Source organism: Nycticebus coucang, chromosome X, assembly GCF_027406575.1.
Source record: "Nycticebus coucang isolate mNycCou1 chromosome X, mNycCou1.pri, whole genome shotgun sequence".
NCBI lineage: Eukaryota > Metazoa > Chordata > Mammalia > Primates > Lorisidae > Nycticebus > Nycticebus coucang.
In genome coordinates, this window is record NC_069804.1 from 124500263 (window position 1) to 124511702 (window position 11440).

General features: G+C 41.0%; 2 pseudogenes; one reads left to right on the top strand and one right to left on the bottom strand.

Annotated features, from left to right (window-relative positions):
- Nucleotides 1-3903: 3903 nt before the first annotated feature.
- On the bottom strand, nt 3904-8252 carry LOC128577000 (periphilin-1-like; annotated as a pseudogene).
- Nucleotides 8253-10908: 2656 nt separating this feature from the next.
- On the top strand, nt 10909-11007 carry LOC128578816 (uncharacterized; annotated as a pseudogene).
- The last annotated feature ends 433 nt before the right edge of the window (nt 11008-11440 follow it).

Consider the following 11440-nt stretch of genomic DNA (forward strand, 5'->3'; position numbering starts at 1 on the left):
TATAAGAGCAAGTAGTAACAAATTGGGCCTGCAGGTTGCAGTTTGTCAACCCCAATCTAGATTCCGGTGTTTGCCCTGCCACGGTCTTGGCCTCTTGGGTGGAGCTCTCTTTTTAAAGAGGTATTTTTTTAAGAGTCAGTTCATGACTGAAGATATATCACCCTTCCTTTATTATAATCTTAGGCCTTTACAATCTTTAATATAAAGCAACCAATGGATGGCTATCTACTCTCTTTTTTTTCATCTTTCAAATTTGAATGTAATCACAGTGGCAAAATTCCACGGTGTGGGGAGGGATCTAGTGAGGAAGGAATAAATGGCAACTACTACAAACACTCCTTGAGTTATTTTTATATGGCAAGCTTTGTACAATGATTTTTATTAATCTCATTTAATGCTAATAACTCATTTTTTCCATTTTCAGATGAAAAAGATAAAGATGAAATAAGTACCTTTTGCCCAAGATCATTTGGCTCATAATGCAGGACTAGGGGTGTGTGAGTCTCTAGTCATGTCTGACTCTACAACTTGTGATTAGAAGGAAAGGATTTTACAAGAAGCATTCACTGTTCTTTTATCCCAAGAAATAAAGCATGGGAACACTACTAATGATTTCACCTTTCTTCTCACTTCTATGGAAAATTGGGTAGCTCAACTTGTGGTAAATCTCTCAGATAAGCAGGCATGTTTATTACATGCTGTGGTCTGAATGTATCCTCCCCAAAATTCATTTGTTGAAAACTAATCACTTAGGTGATGGTATTAGAATATATTAGATGGGGCTCCACCCCATATACCGAGCGTGACGGGTTCGGGTGGCCCACACCTGTAATCCTAGTACTCTGGGAGGCCAAGGTGATGGATTTCCTGAGCACAGGAGTTCAAGACCAGCCTGAGCAAGAACGAGACCCTTTCTGTAAAAATCTAGCTGGGTGTTGTGGCAGGGGCCTATATTCCCAGCTCCTTGGGAGGCTGATGCAAGAGGATCGCTTGAGCTCAAGAGTTTAAGGTTGCTAGGCCTGGCACAGTGGCTCACACCTTTAATCCCAGCACTCTGGGAGGCCCAGGTGGGTGGATTGCTTGAGCTCAGGAGTTTGAGACCAACGTGAGCAGGAGCATGACCTTTCTCTACTAAAAATAGAAAAATGAACTGGGCATAGTGGAAGAGGCCTACAGTCCAAGTTACTCAGGAGGATGAGGCAAGAGGATACTTTGAGCTCAAGAATTTGAGGTTGCTGTGAGCTATGATGCCAAGATACTCGAGGGTGACAAAGTGAGAATCTGTCTCAAAAAGAAAAGGGCGGCACCTGTGGCTTAAAGAGGTAGGGCACTGTCCCCATATCCCAGAGGTGGTGGGTTTAAACCCAGCCCCAGCCAAAAACTGCCAAAACAAAACAAAACAAAAAAATTGAAGAGGTAAGATAGTTGCACTTTGCATTAGTAGAGTATTTGCCTCTTCTCTGGCTAATTCCAGGAGGGAAAAAAGAATGAAAGTATTTGAAACTTAGTGTTCTATGAATTCTATGAGTTGTCTGAGCCCATATTCTGTGCCAACCTCTGCCTCAGGCCTCTTACCTCTTTAAAACAGGCTGGAAAACCTTCAACCCTCAGCATATTTTTGTCACACCTAGTGCCATTCCCCTGGCCCAGACACTTCATCATAGCTTATGGTACACTTACCTATTGAGTTTAAAAATGGCCTCAGAGTATTTGTGTTTTTTTTTTTATTATTCACATATGGTTCCTTTATTTTCCATTTTAAAATTCAGAAAAAGCTTTACAGTTTCTGCATTCCCCTTGTTGATCAGCAAGGCTTTATGGTAAGACAATTAAAATTTTATCACATCTATTGGGCATACTCAAAAACAATGGATAATTTACAAACAAGTCTCTTTATTCAAGAACATTTTGTAAAATACACATTCTGGCACACACCAGAATTATCTATTTTAAAATTAGACTTTAAAGAGCTTAAAAACAACTCTAAACAGTTAAACACTGACAAGCCCACCAGAATAATGCTGATGGCAAGCTATGAACAGCTTTAAATGCTAAATGTAATTTGGGGGATAGAGAGAGGAAGAAATTATCTGTTGAACTCACATTTAAATGCATCTGTTAGTAAGACTTATCTAACTTAATGAATTTCAACAAAGTGAACAACTCCTTTGGCTTTGGTGGTTTAAGTTTTATTTTTAAACTTGTGACATCTTGAATAAAGATAATAAATGCTGGGACTAGAATATTTGAGGAAAAGAAAATCATTGGTGGGGAAAGAGGGAAAACAAGATCAGTACTTTCTTAGTTTATCCAAAGTGGATAACGAAAATCACTGCCATTAAGTAAGAATACTATAGTTGATATGTGGGACTTAGTTTGGCTTAAGGTTAGGTAAGTTAACATGTAACTGGCAAAAACAAAGATTCAAGGTAGTCTCATTTAGGAAATTTTACAAAATAATTGTTGTCCTCAATTAGTTTTTAGATCTGTGGACAGCATAATACATACTTTAAGGCACCTGTTATGGGATTTCTTAAAATTATTCATACTGCTATTTCCATTTTTCATATAAATTTTTATATGTAAACTATCTAAAAATATCTAGGCTTTAGATATTATCCGTAGGGGGCCACTAAAAATAACATCAGAATGTGAGGGGGAAGAGAGTAGAAAATAAAAAGAGGATGGGAGGTTAATGAAATTGGGTAGCAATAACAAACATTTTTTAAGGTTTCCTCACTAAGTAATGCCACATAACTGTATATTTTGGCTCAATACCACTGGGCTGCTGAAGTGATCAGGAAACAAATGGAACATCCTAATTTTCCCACTTAGATTCTCAACTAAGCCGTGATTTGGATGGGTCACTCATGAAGGACTGTTTACAAGGACTTCTTGGGAAGGGGTCACTGCGTTGTACATACTACCTACTGCTTTGTTTCTTTTAAGAAAACGTCTGAAAGGCTAAGGACCTCTAAAGGGCAGAACAAAGAACTCACTCAACTACAGACATTAAAAAGGAAATAATCTATACATAGTGTAATCATGGGCATGTTATCAATTGCCTTTCTTGTGGTGAAGAGTATGGGACTATGAAAAAAACACAACTCCACCCCACTACTAGGCCTACAACAAAATAAAAGCTTACATTTTATCTCTTTTGGTCAGAAATCTCAACTTTAAGATATCCCTAATCTCCATCCAAATTATCCCTTCTTTTAGTTTTATGAGTCTCCCACATCAGTGAAAGACGCAGGAGTACAGGATTAATAGAAGATGCTGAATCTTGGAAAAAAAGGCTTTTAAGTCTGAGGTGTATTTCAGAGATTTAAGTGCTCTATATTGTTATTGTATGAGACTTATTCTCAAACATTCTGTAGGATCCTAAAGCATTCAGTTTATGACGATAGTACTTTAACACTTAAAAGTTAGAAAGCCTACAAAAAACAAGCAACAAGTCAATAAAATCACAACGCAGAATCCTCACATTTTCAAATGGTATCATTCACTATGAAATGCTCACAGACTACTAATATATAAGTGGAATGATCTCTAGCCTGTAAATTACACTCGTGACCAAATGATTACATACTTGGAAGACTACAGAACATGAGTAGGCACAGAAAGCTATTCTTCAAGACTGCTTTTTCAAAGCTTGAAAAATTAATTGACCAGCATTTTAGGGGGCAAAAGAAAGGTGAGTATGGATTTAGACGCTCTACATGTAGAAAAAATGCTAATAAAAATATTTTAAATAGACTATTTTAAACGTTTTTTGATACTGGAAGTATGGTCAGCCATCATAAAGTTCTTTCTTTTCATCACAAAACGTCCATATATTAAGGATTTATGCAATTCAGGGAGAGGAAAAAAATCTAGAATCTTTTTGCCTGAGCAAGAAATCTAAAAAGGATCTCCAAACTCTTGAGTTGAAGTATGGCACTCTGCAATGAAATGCTTGAGTTCTTCAACAGGTCGCTCACCTATTTCATGTAAATTCTGCCTCAGAGCAAACTGTGTAGACTTTTCTAATGAAGGTTCCAATCAGCATTTTCACTACCCTCCAGAAAGTTTCACAGTCTTGTCGGTAAGCCTGTTCAATCTCTTTGGCTTTTAATGCTATTGCTTTAGAGCGACGGGTTAGCGCGTCTTCATAGAACTCTATGCCATATGCTGCATTGGCCTCAGGTTCTTGTGGCTGGTAAATGAACGATGGTGCTGTGGATCCCGCTTCATACTCGTGAATTTCAGGCAAATTACCGTCATATGACTTCTGTCGCTTTTGAGCAGCCCACTGTCTTGCAGCCTCACCAAGTTCTTTTTCAGTTAGCCTATGAGGTTTGGCTAACACCTTCGATGACGAAACTGCTGAATAAAACCAGGGTGAAGTATCTCTTGATGTTTTCAAAGATCCTACAGGCCTCTCTCTCCTTATGTTTCTGGCTTTCTTTCATGCTGCCCTTGGTAGGAGACATCAACACAATTAGAGTTTCTACGTTGAGACTGATGGAAAGACTGACTGGTTCTCTTGAAAAGAGAGATTTCATAGTCAAATCTTTGCTCCGATCACATTTCATCTCTTCTATAAGCCATGACACCAGGCCGCCCAGAGACTCATCCAGCCGCTGCCCACGGCTCTCCCAGGCAACCGGCACTTCCGGCGCGCACGATGACGTCACAAAGCACCCGGTTTCGGGAAGCGTTTTGTTTTGTTTTGAGGCAGAATCTCACTAGGTCGCCCTGGCTAGAGTGCGTGGCGTCATAGCTCACAACAACCTCGAACTTTTGGGTTTTAGCGATTCTCTTGCCTCAGCCTCTCAAGTAGCTGGGACTCCAGGCCCCCGCCACAACGCTCAGCTATTTTTTGGTTGTAGTTGTCATTGTTTGGCAGGCCTGAGCTTGATTCCAACTCGCCAGCTCTGCCGTATGTGGCTGGCGCCTTAGCTGTTGAGCTACAGGCGCCGAGCCAGTACTTGTGGTTTTTAAAATCATTATTGAGGCATGAGAATTTGCCCCCAAAATTAAACCTGTTTAGCATCGTTAGTCTCACAGCTGCCATGTTGTTCATCATATGCTGAGGATTGGAGTTTTTACAGCCTGTTTTGAAGAGGTAGGAGGCTTGGGGCAGAGGTTGGCACAGAATATGGGCTCAGACAACTCATATAGTTCATAGAACACATATCAATGAAATGCAGCTGATATCACACCCATGCTCTGTTCATCATGGTCTGAGGCTGTATTCCAAAAGTGTCTTTTTCTAAATCACACAAAAGTACTTTATGGACTAGCAGCAGCTCTCTGTTCTAGGTAAATAAGCTTGGAGTTACTTGGTATAATTGGTGAAAATAAAAAGGGAAAATATTTAGATCAGAGAGAGAGGAGTAAAAGCATATATCCTTGAAGAATGGCTGAGATTTTTTTCCTCCTAAATAGGTAGTGATGTGGGGCGGTGCCTGTGGCTCAAGGAGTAGGGCACTGGTCCCATATGCCGGAGGTGGCAGGTTCAAACCCAGCCCCGGCCAAAAACCACAAAAAAACAAAAACAAAACAAACAAACAAAAAAATAGGTAGTGATGTGTATGCCAAGTTTATCTCTGGGTGTTAAGACTTTTATTCTCCTCTTAGTACATTTCTGTGCTACAAGTTCTCTACAGTGACCATATATTACTTTTATAATCAGAAAATGTATTAAAAGATATTCCAAAAGTTCCTATGAAAACATAACATAAAAAAGGAAAAGTTGTCAACTTAATTAATTTATAGTTTGCAAGTAACAGAGGACATTCGCTACTTGTTTCTGTAGCAGGCACTGGAATCCATTTATGGAATGCCAGTGACCTTATATTCTCAAGACAACTGCTTATCTCTCTCCCTCACTGAAAGAGGGGGATATGGAGAAAAGACAACAGACTCTGGGAACAGATGTCTGAAGACAGATAAAACAAGTATCAGGATAAAGTAAAAGGAAAATTTTACTAACAATCCTTAGTCTCACTACATTCTAATTTAGGACTCTTAAACCAAAACATTTCTCCTGCACAAACTGGTACACCAATTTATCAGCACAACTAACCCTGTTCATATTTATGAATGTGTTTAAAAAATAGAAAAGGCTTTACTGCAAGAATTTAAAATTGAATCATATGAGATATGTCTTATTCCTTACTTGAAGTTTGCACAGTTGGGTAGGGATTAGCTTTGATAATCAAAAGACTGAAAAGGGAAGAGAAGATTGCTTAAAGCCAGAAGCCAGGAGTTTCAGAGGAGGCCCCCTCTCTGGCCAAAAATAAAAAAGAAAAGACTGAAAAGGAAGACGATACATAATGAGTTACCAGAGCCACCTCACCAAAGGGTAACTTTGCCAGAGAAAATATAAAGAAAACCTTAGGCATCCATATCCATGTTGTATTGCTAATGCTTGATAGTAATGCTTGATCGATTGTGGGACAGAGATAATTCTAGTACAAAGTATGCTATGTGCTTGCTGAATACCCAACTAGAAATCAAATTTCTTCATATTAAAATCAGCATGGAAAATGATCTCTTCTTGCTTGCTGGGCAAGCAAAAACAGAGTGGGGGTCATTTCAGGTAATCTGGGTGGAAGAAGAGACAAGATTTTCTCCCAGCTACCTAGCAGGTCATTATTGGAGTATTTCCGTATTTAAAGGGGCCCGAAATTAGACTTGGTAAGTCTACTTAAGAGGATAGTTTTATTTTTTATTTATTTATTTATTTTTTGGTACAGACGAAGTCTCACTTCGTAGAGAGCCGTGGCGTCACAACTCACAGCAACCTCCAACTCCTGGGCTTAGGCGATTCTCTTCTCTCAGCCTCCCAAGTAGCTGGGACTACAGGCGCCCACCACAATGCCTGGCTATTTTTTTGTTGCACTTTGGCCGGGTCAGGTTTGAACCCACCACCCTCGGTACATGGGGCCGGTGCCCTACCCACTGAGCCACAGGCGCCGCCCAAGAGGATAGTTTTAAAACAGAGATTTCGGGTGGCGCCTGTGGCTCAGTGAGTAGGGCACCGGCCCCATATGCCAAGGGTGGCGGGTTCAAACTCAGCCCCAGCCAAACTGTAACAAAAAAATAGCCAGGCGTTGTGGCGGGCGCCTGCAGTCCCAGCTGCTCGGGAGGCTGAGGTAAGAGAATCGCGTAAGCCCAAGAGTTAGAGGTTGCTGTGAGCCGTGTGACGCCACGGCACTCTACCCGAGGGCGGTACAGTGAGACTCTGTCTCTACAAAAAAAAAAAAAAAAACTGAAAGATTTCCCTATATACAAGGTGGACATAAAGTTTGTGTGCAATTTTACTATATTAAACTATTTTAAATTGCACACAAAATTTATGTCCACCCTGTATAATTTATCCCACCTTTCCCAGGGCTGGACAGGCCAACTGACGACTGGGTAGCCACTGTATATTAAGCATGAAATATCCTATTTCCTTAAGCTTGACAGTGGCTATCTCTGAAATTTCTTTTTTTCGAAACAGAGTCTCAATTTTGTTGCCCCCCAGTAGAGTGCGGTGACATTCATAGCTCACAGGAAGCTCAGACTCTTGGGCTCAAGCAATTCTCTTGCCTCAACCTCACAAGTAGCTTGGACTACAGGCACCCGCCACAAGACCTGGCTGTTCTTACAGATGGGGTCTTGCTCTAGCTCAGGCTGGTCTTGAACTCACGAGCTCAGGCGATCTGCGATCTGCCCTATCTCTGACATTTCACTTTGATACTTCTTGTTTTATTTTCGTTCTTTTTTTTTGAGACAGATTCTCAAGCTGTCGCCTCAGGTAGAGTGCTATGGTGTCAGAGCTCATAGCAACCTCCAACTCTTGGGCTCAAGAGATCCTCTTGCCTCAGTTTTTCTTTCTATTTTTAGTGGAGATGGGGTCTCACTTTTCTTCAGGCTGGTCTCAAAGTTGTGCGCTCAAGCATTCCACCTGCCTCAGCCTCCCAGAGTTCTAGGATTACAGGCGTGAGTCACCATGCCTGGCCTTCATCCCTCATTCTTTTAAACACACATTTTGGCTTGTGCTTATCTTTCAAATGTTTTTTAGAGTAATTTTTGTGGAAACCATGAATAAGTTAAAAATTTGTGTTACTTCTCAATATGAGTTCTGCTTTGAGACCAATGCAGCACACACAGAAATATCAACGAAGTGTTTGGGAAGGATATGGCTGATGACTGCATAGTACCTTGATGGTTTCAGAAGTTCCGTTCTGATGATTATAATCTTGAAAATGAGCCATGTGGGCAACCTGAGACTAAGGTAGATAAGGATGAACTGAAAGCTGTAGGGGAAGAAAATTCATCTCAACCTACATGAGAATTAGCAGCAAGGTTTGATGTTACTATTCCAAAAATATTGGACCATTTATAATGAATCAGCAAGGTAAAGAAGCTGGATAGATGTGTTCCACATTAATTAAAGGAATATCAAAAGAGAAATTGTTTTGAAGCTGGCCTTTCCTTGCTGTCATGACATAAAAGTAAATCATTTCTACCCTGTATTGATGAAAAATTGATTCGTAATAACAATCGCAAGCGTTTGTCACAATGGTTGGATAAAGACAATGTGCCAAAAACATACACAGTCCAGAACAAAATATTCCTCAAAAAAACCTAATGGTATCTGGTGGTCTAGCATTGGTATTATCCACTACAGCTTCATGAAACCTGGTCAATCCATTACAGTGAACGTCTACTGCAACCAAATGAATTAAATGATGAGGATGTCTGTGATTAAGCATCTAAAATTGGTCAATAGAGGCAGGCCAGTCTTTTTTCTTTTTTTAAGGCAGAGTCTCACTTTGTCACCCTTGGTAGAGTGCTGTGGTGTCAGAGCTCACAGCAACCTCAAACTCCTGGGCTTAAAACGATTCTCTTGCCTCAGCCTCCCAAGTAGCTGGGACTACAGGCTCCTGCCACAGTGCCCAGCTAACTTGTTTTTTTTTTAGAAACGAGGTCTCACTCTGGATCAGGCTGGTCTCAAACCTGTGAGCTCAGGCAATCCACTTGCCTCTGCCTTCCAAGTGTTGGGATTACAGGCGTGAGCCACTATGCCCGGCCAGGCCAATCTTCTTGCAAGTCAACGTTCTATCACATGTCACACAAACAATGCTGTTCAAAATACAGAAACTGGACTTGGAAATGCTCTGTCATCCACCATATTCACCAGACCTTGCACCAACTGATGACCACTTCCTCCAGGCTTTGGACCACTTATTGCAAGGAAAAATACTCAACTCTCAGGAAGCTGTGGAAAATGCCTTTCCGAATTCGTTGCCACCTGCCCTCCAGGCTTCTTTGCTGCTAGCGTAAACAAGCTACCTTTAAGATGGCAGAACTGGGCCGGCGCCCATAGCTCAGTGGGTAGGGCTTTGGCCACATATACCAAGGCTGGTGGGTTCGAACCCGGCCTGGTGCCAGCTACAACAATAATGACAACCACAACAAAAAAATAGCTGGGTGTTGTGGCAGCCACCTGTAGTCCCAGCTACTTGGGAGGCTGAGGCAAGAGAATCACTTAAGCCCAAGAGTTTGAGGTTGCTGTAAGCTGTGAGGCCACGGCACCCTACCAAGGGTAACACAGTGAGACTCTGCCTCAAAAAACAACAAAAAAGAAGATGGCAGAACCGTGTTGACAGTTTAGGCATGCACACTTTGATTAATGGCACTGCTTCTTGTTTGCAATATAATAAACTAAACTTTTGGCAAGGCACGGTGGCTCACGCTGAAGCAGTTGAATTGCTTGAGCTCATGAGTTCGAGACCAGCCTGAGGAAGAGTGAGATCCCATTTCTACTAAAAATAGAAAAACTGAGGCAAAAGGATCACTTGAGCCCAGGAGTTGGAGGTTTCTATGAGCTACAACAATGTCATGGCACTCTACTCAGGATGACACCTTGAGACTCTGTCTCAAAAATAATAACAACAAACTAAACTTTTCATTCAAAATCAAAATTTCATACTGAATGAACAATGGACAATCTACATTGTAGCTGAATTGAGGCACTGATTGGAGGAAGAGCAAGGAGTTAGCTAAGAACACTCTAGCAGAGATGAGTTTATCTTATTCAAACCTATTCTTTGGACCTTAGCAAAAAGAAAGCAGAGACTAAGAGCATACAGAGAAAAGCAGATATTGTAAGGATTCTGTGAAGTGAGGGGGAGAGGGTTATGCAAATAATAGTGAGATATTAATAAACAGTAAAGAGAATGAGTGAAAGAGCCCTAAGGGCAGATTTTTGCCTACATTAGTTCAACAGACATTTATTGAGCCAGGCACTGTGTCAGGTGCTGCGGATGCACAGCGAGAAGGCTTTTCTTGGGTCCGAGCAGGTGGTTCACACCTATACTCCTAGCACTCTGGGAGGCCTAGGTAGGTGGATTACTCGAGCTCAGGAGTTCAAGATCAGCCTGAGCAAGAGTGAGACCCGTGTCTACTAAAAATAGAAAAAATAGGCTAGTGGCGGGTGCTTGTAGTTCCAGCTGCCCAGGACACTGAGAGAAGAGAATTTCTTCAACCTCAGAGTTTTAAGTTGCTGTGAGCTATGACACCATAGCACCATACCAAGGCAACAAAGTGATATTCTGTCTCAAAAAAAGGCTTTTCTTTAAAGATTTCATGGTCAGTGGGGAAGAAAAGACAGAGTTGTGAATTATAAAGTATAGACAAATCTTATGTTTAGTAAAAATTCTAGCAGACAACTCAGTTTCTTCTTCATTATTCATCAAATGTTTGTTTTATTATATGCCTAGGACTTGTTAGAAATTATAGGTACAAGAACCAGTAAGATAGGGTCATTGCCCTTAATGAGTTTATTACAGTCTAGTTGGGGAGATAGACATATCAACAGTGTCAGTGGCAATCCAATGTTATAAGAGCTGGGTAGAAGAAGTTATGGGACTCTCAGCTCTATGTTGTTACACTTGGCTTCACCTGTGTGACCTTCCTAATGGGAAGAGAAAGAAAAGCTCTCTTTCCTTGAGGGGCACAACAAGTGGGGGGACGATGTTTTGAAAATGCAGATATAGAGGCATCTGCCTGGAAGAGCTGGGGACATTTCCCAAGAAATGCTATTGATGTGGGGATTAAAGGATGGTTAGGGATCTGCTAGACTAAAAAGGAACATGGAAGCAGGCCTCAGAGACAGACAAGGATACGCGATAAGTGTTACTATTTACTGGCATGCTGTGGCAGGCACTGTATTATGTGTTTTATATGTTATCTGATCCTCAATTCAATAACAATTTATTGGGCCCATGCTGTAAACCTAGCACTATGTCAAAGTGCTAATTATTGAAATTTTCACATGGGGATACCAAGAACTGAGACAAAGAGACTTCTCCAAAGTCACACAAGAAGTAAGAGACAGAGAAAAAGATTTAAACCAAGTTCTAACTCTCTACTAAACGTGCATGTACTCCATTCCACT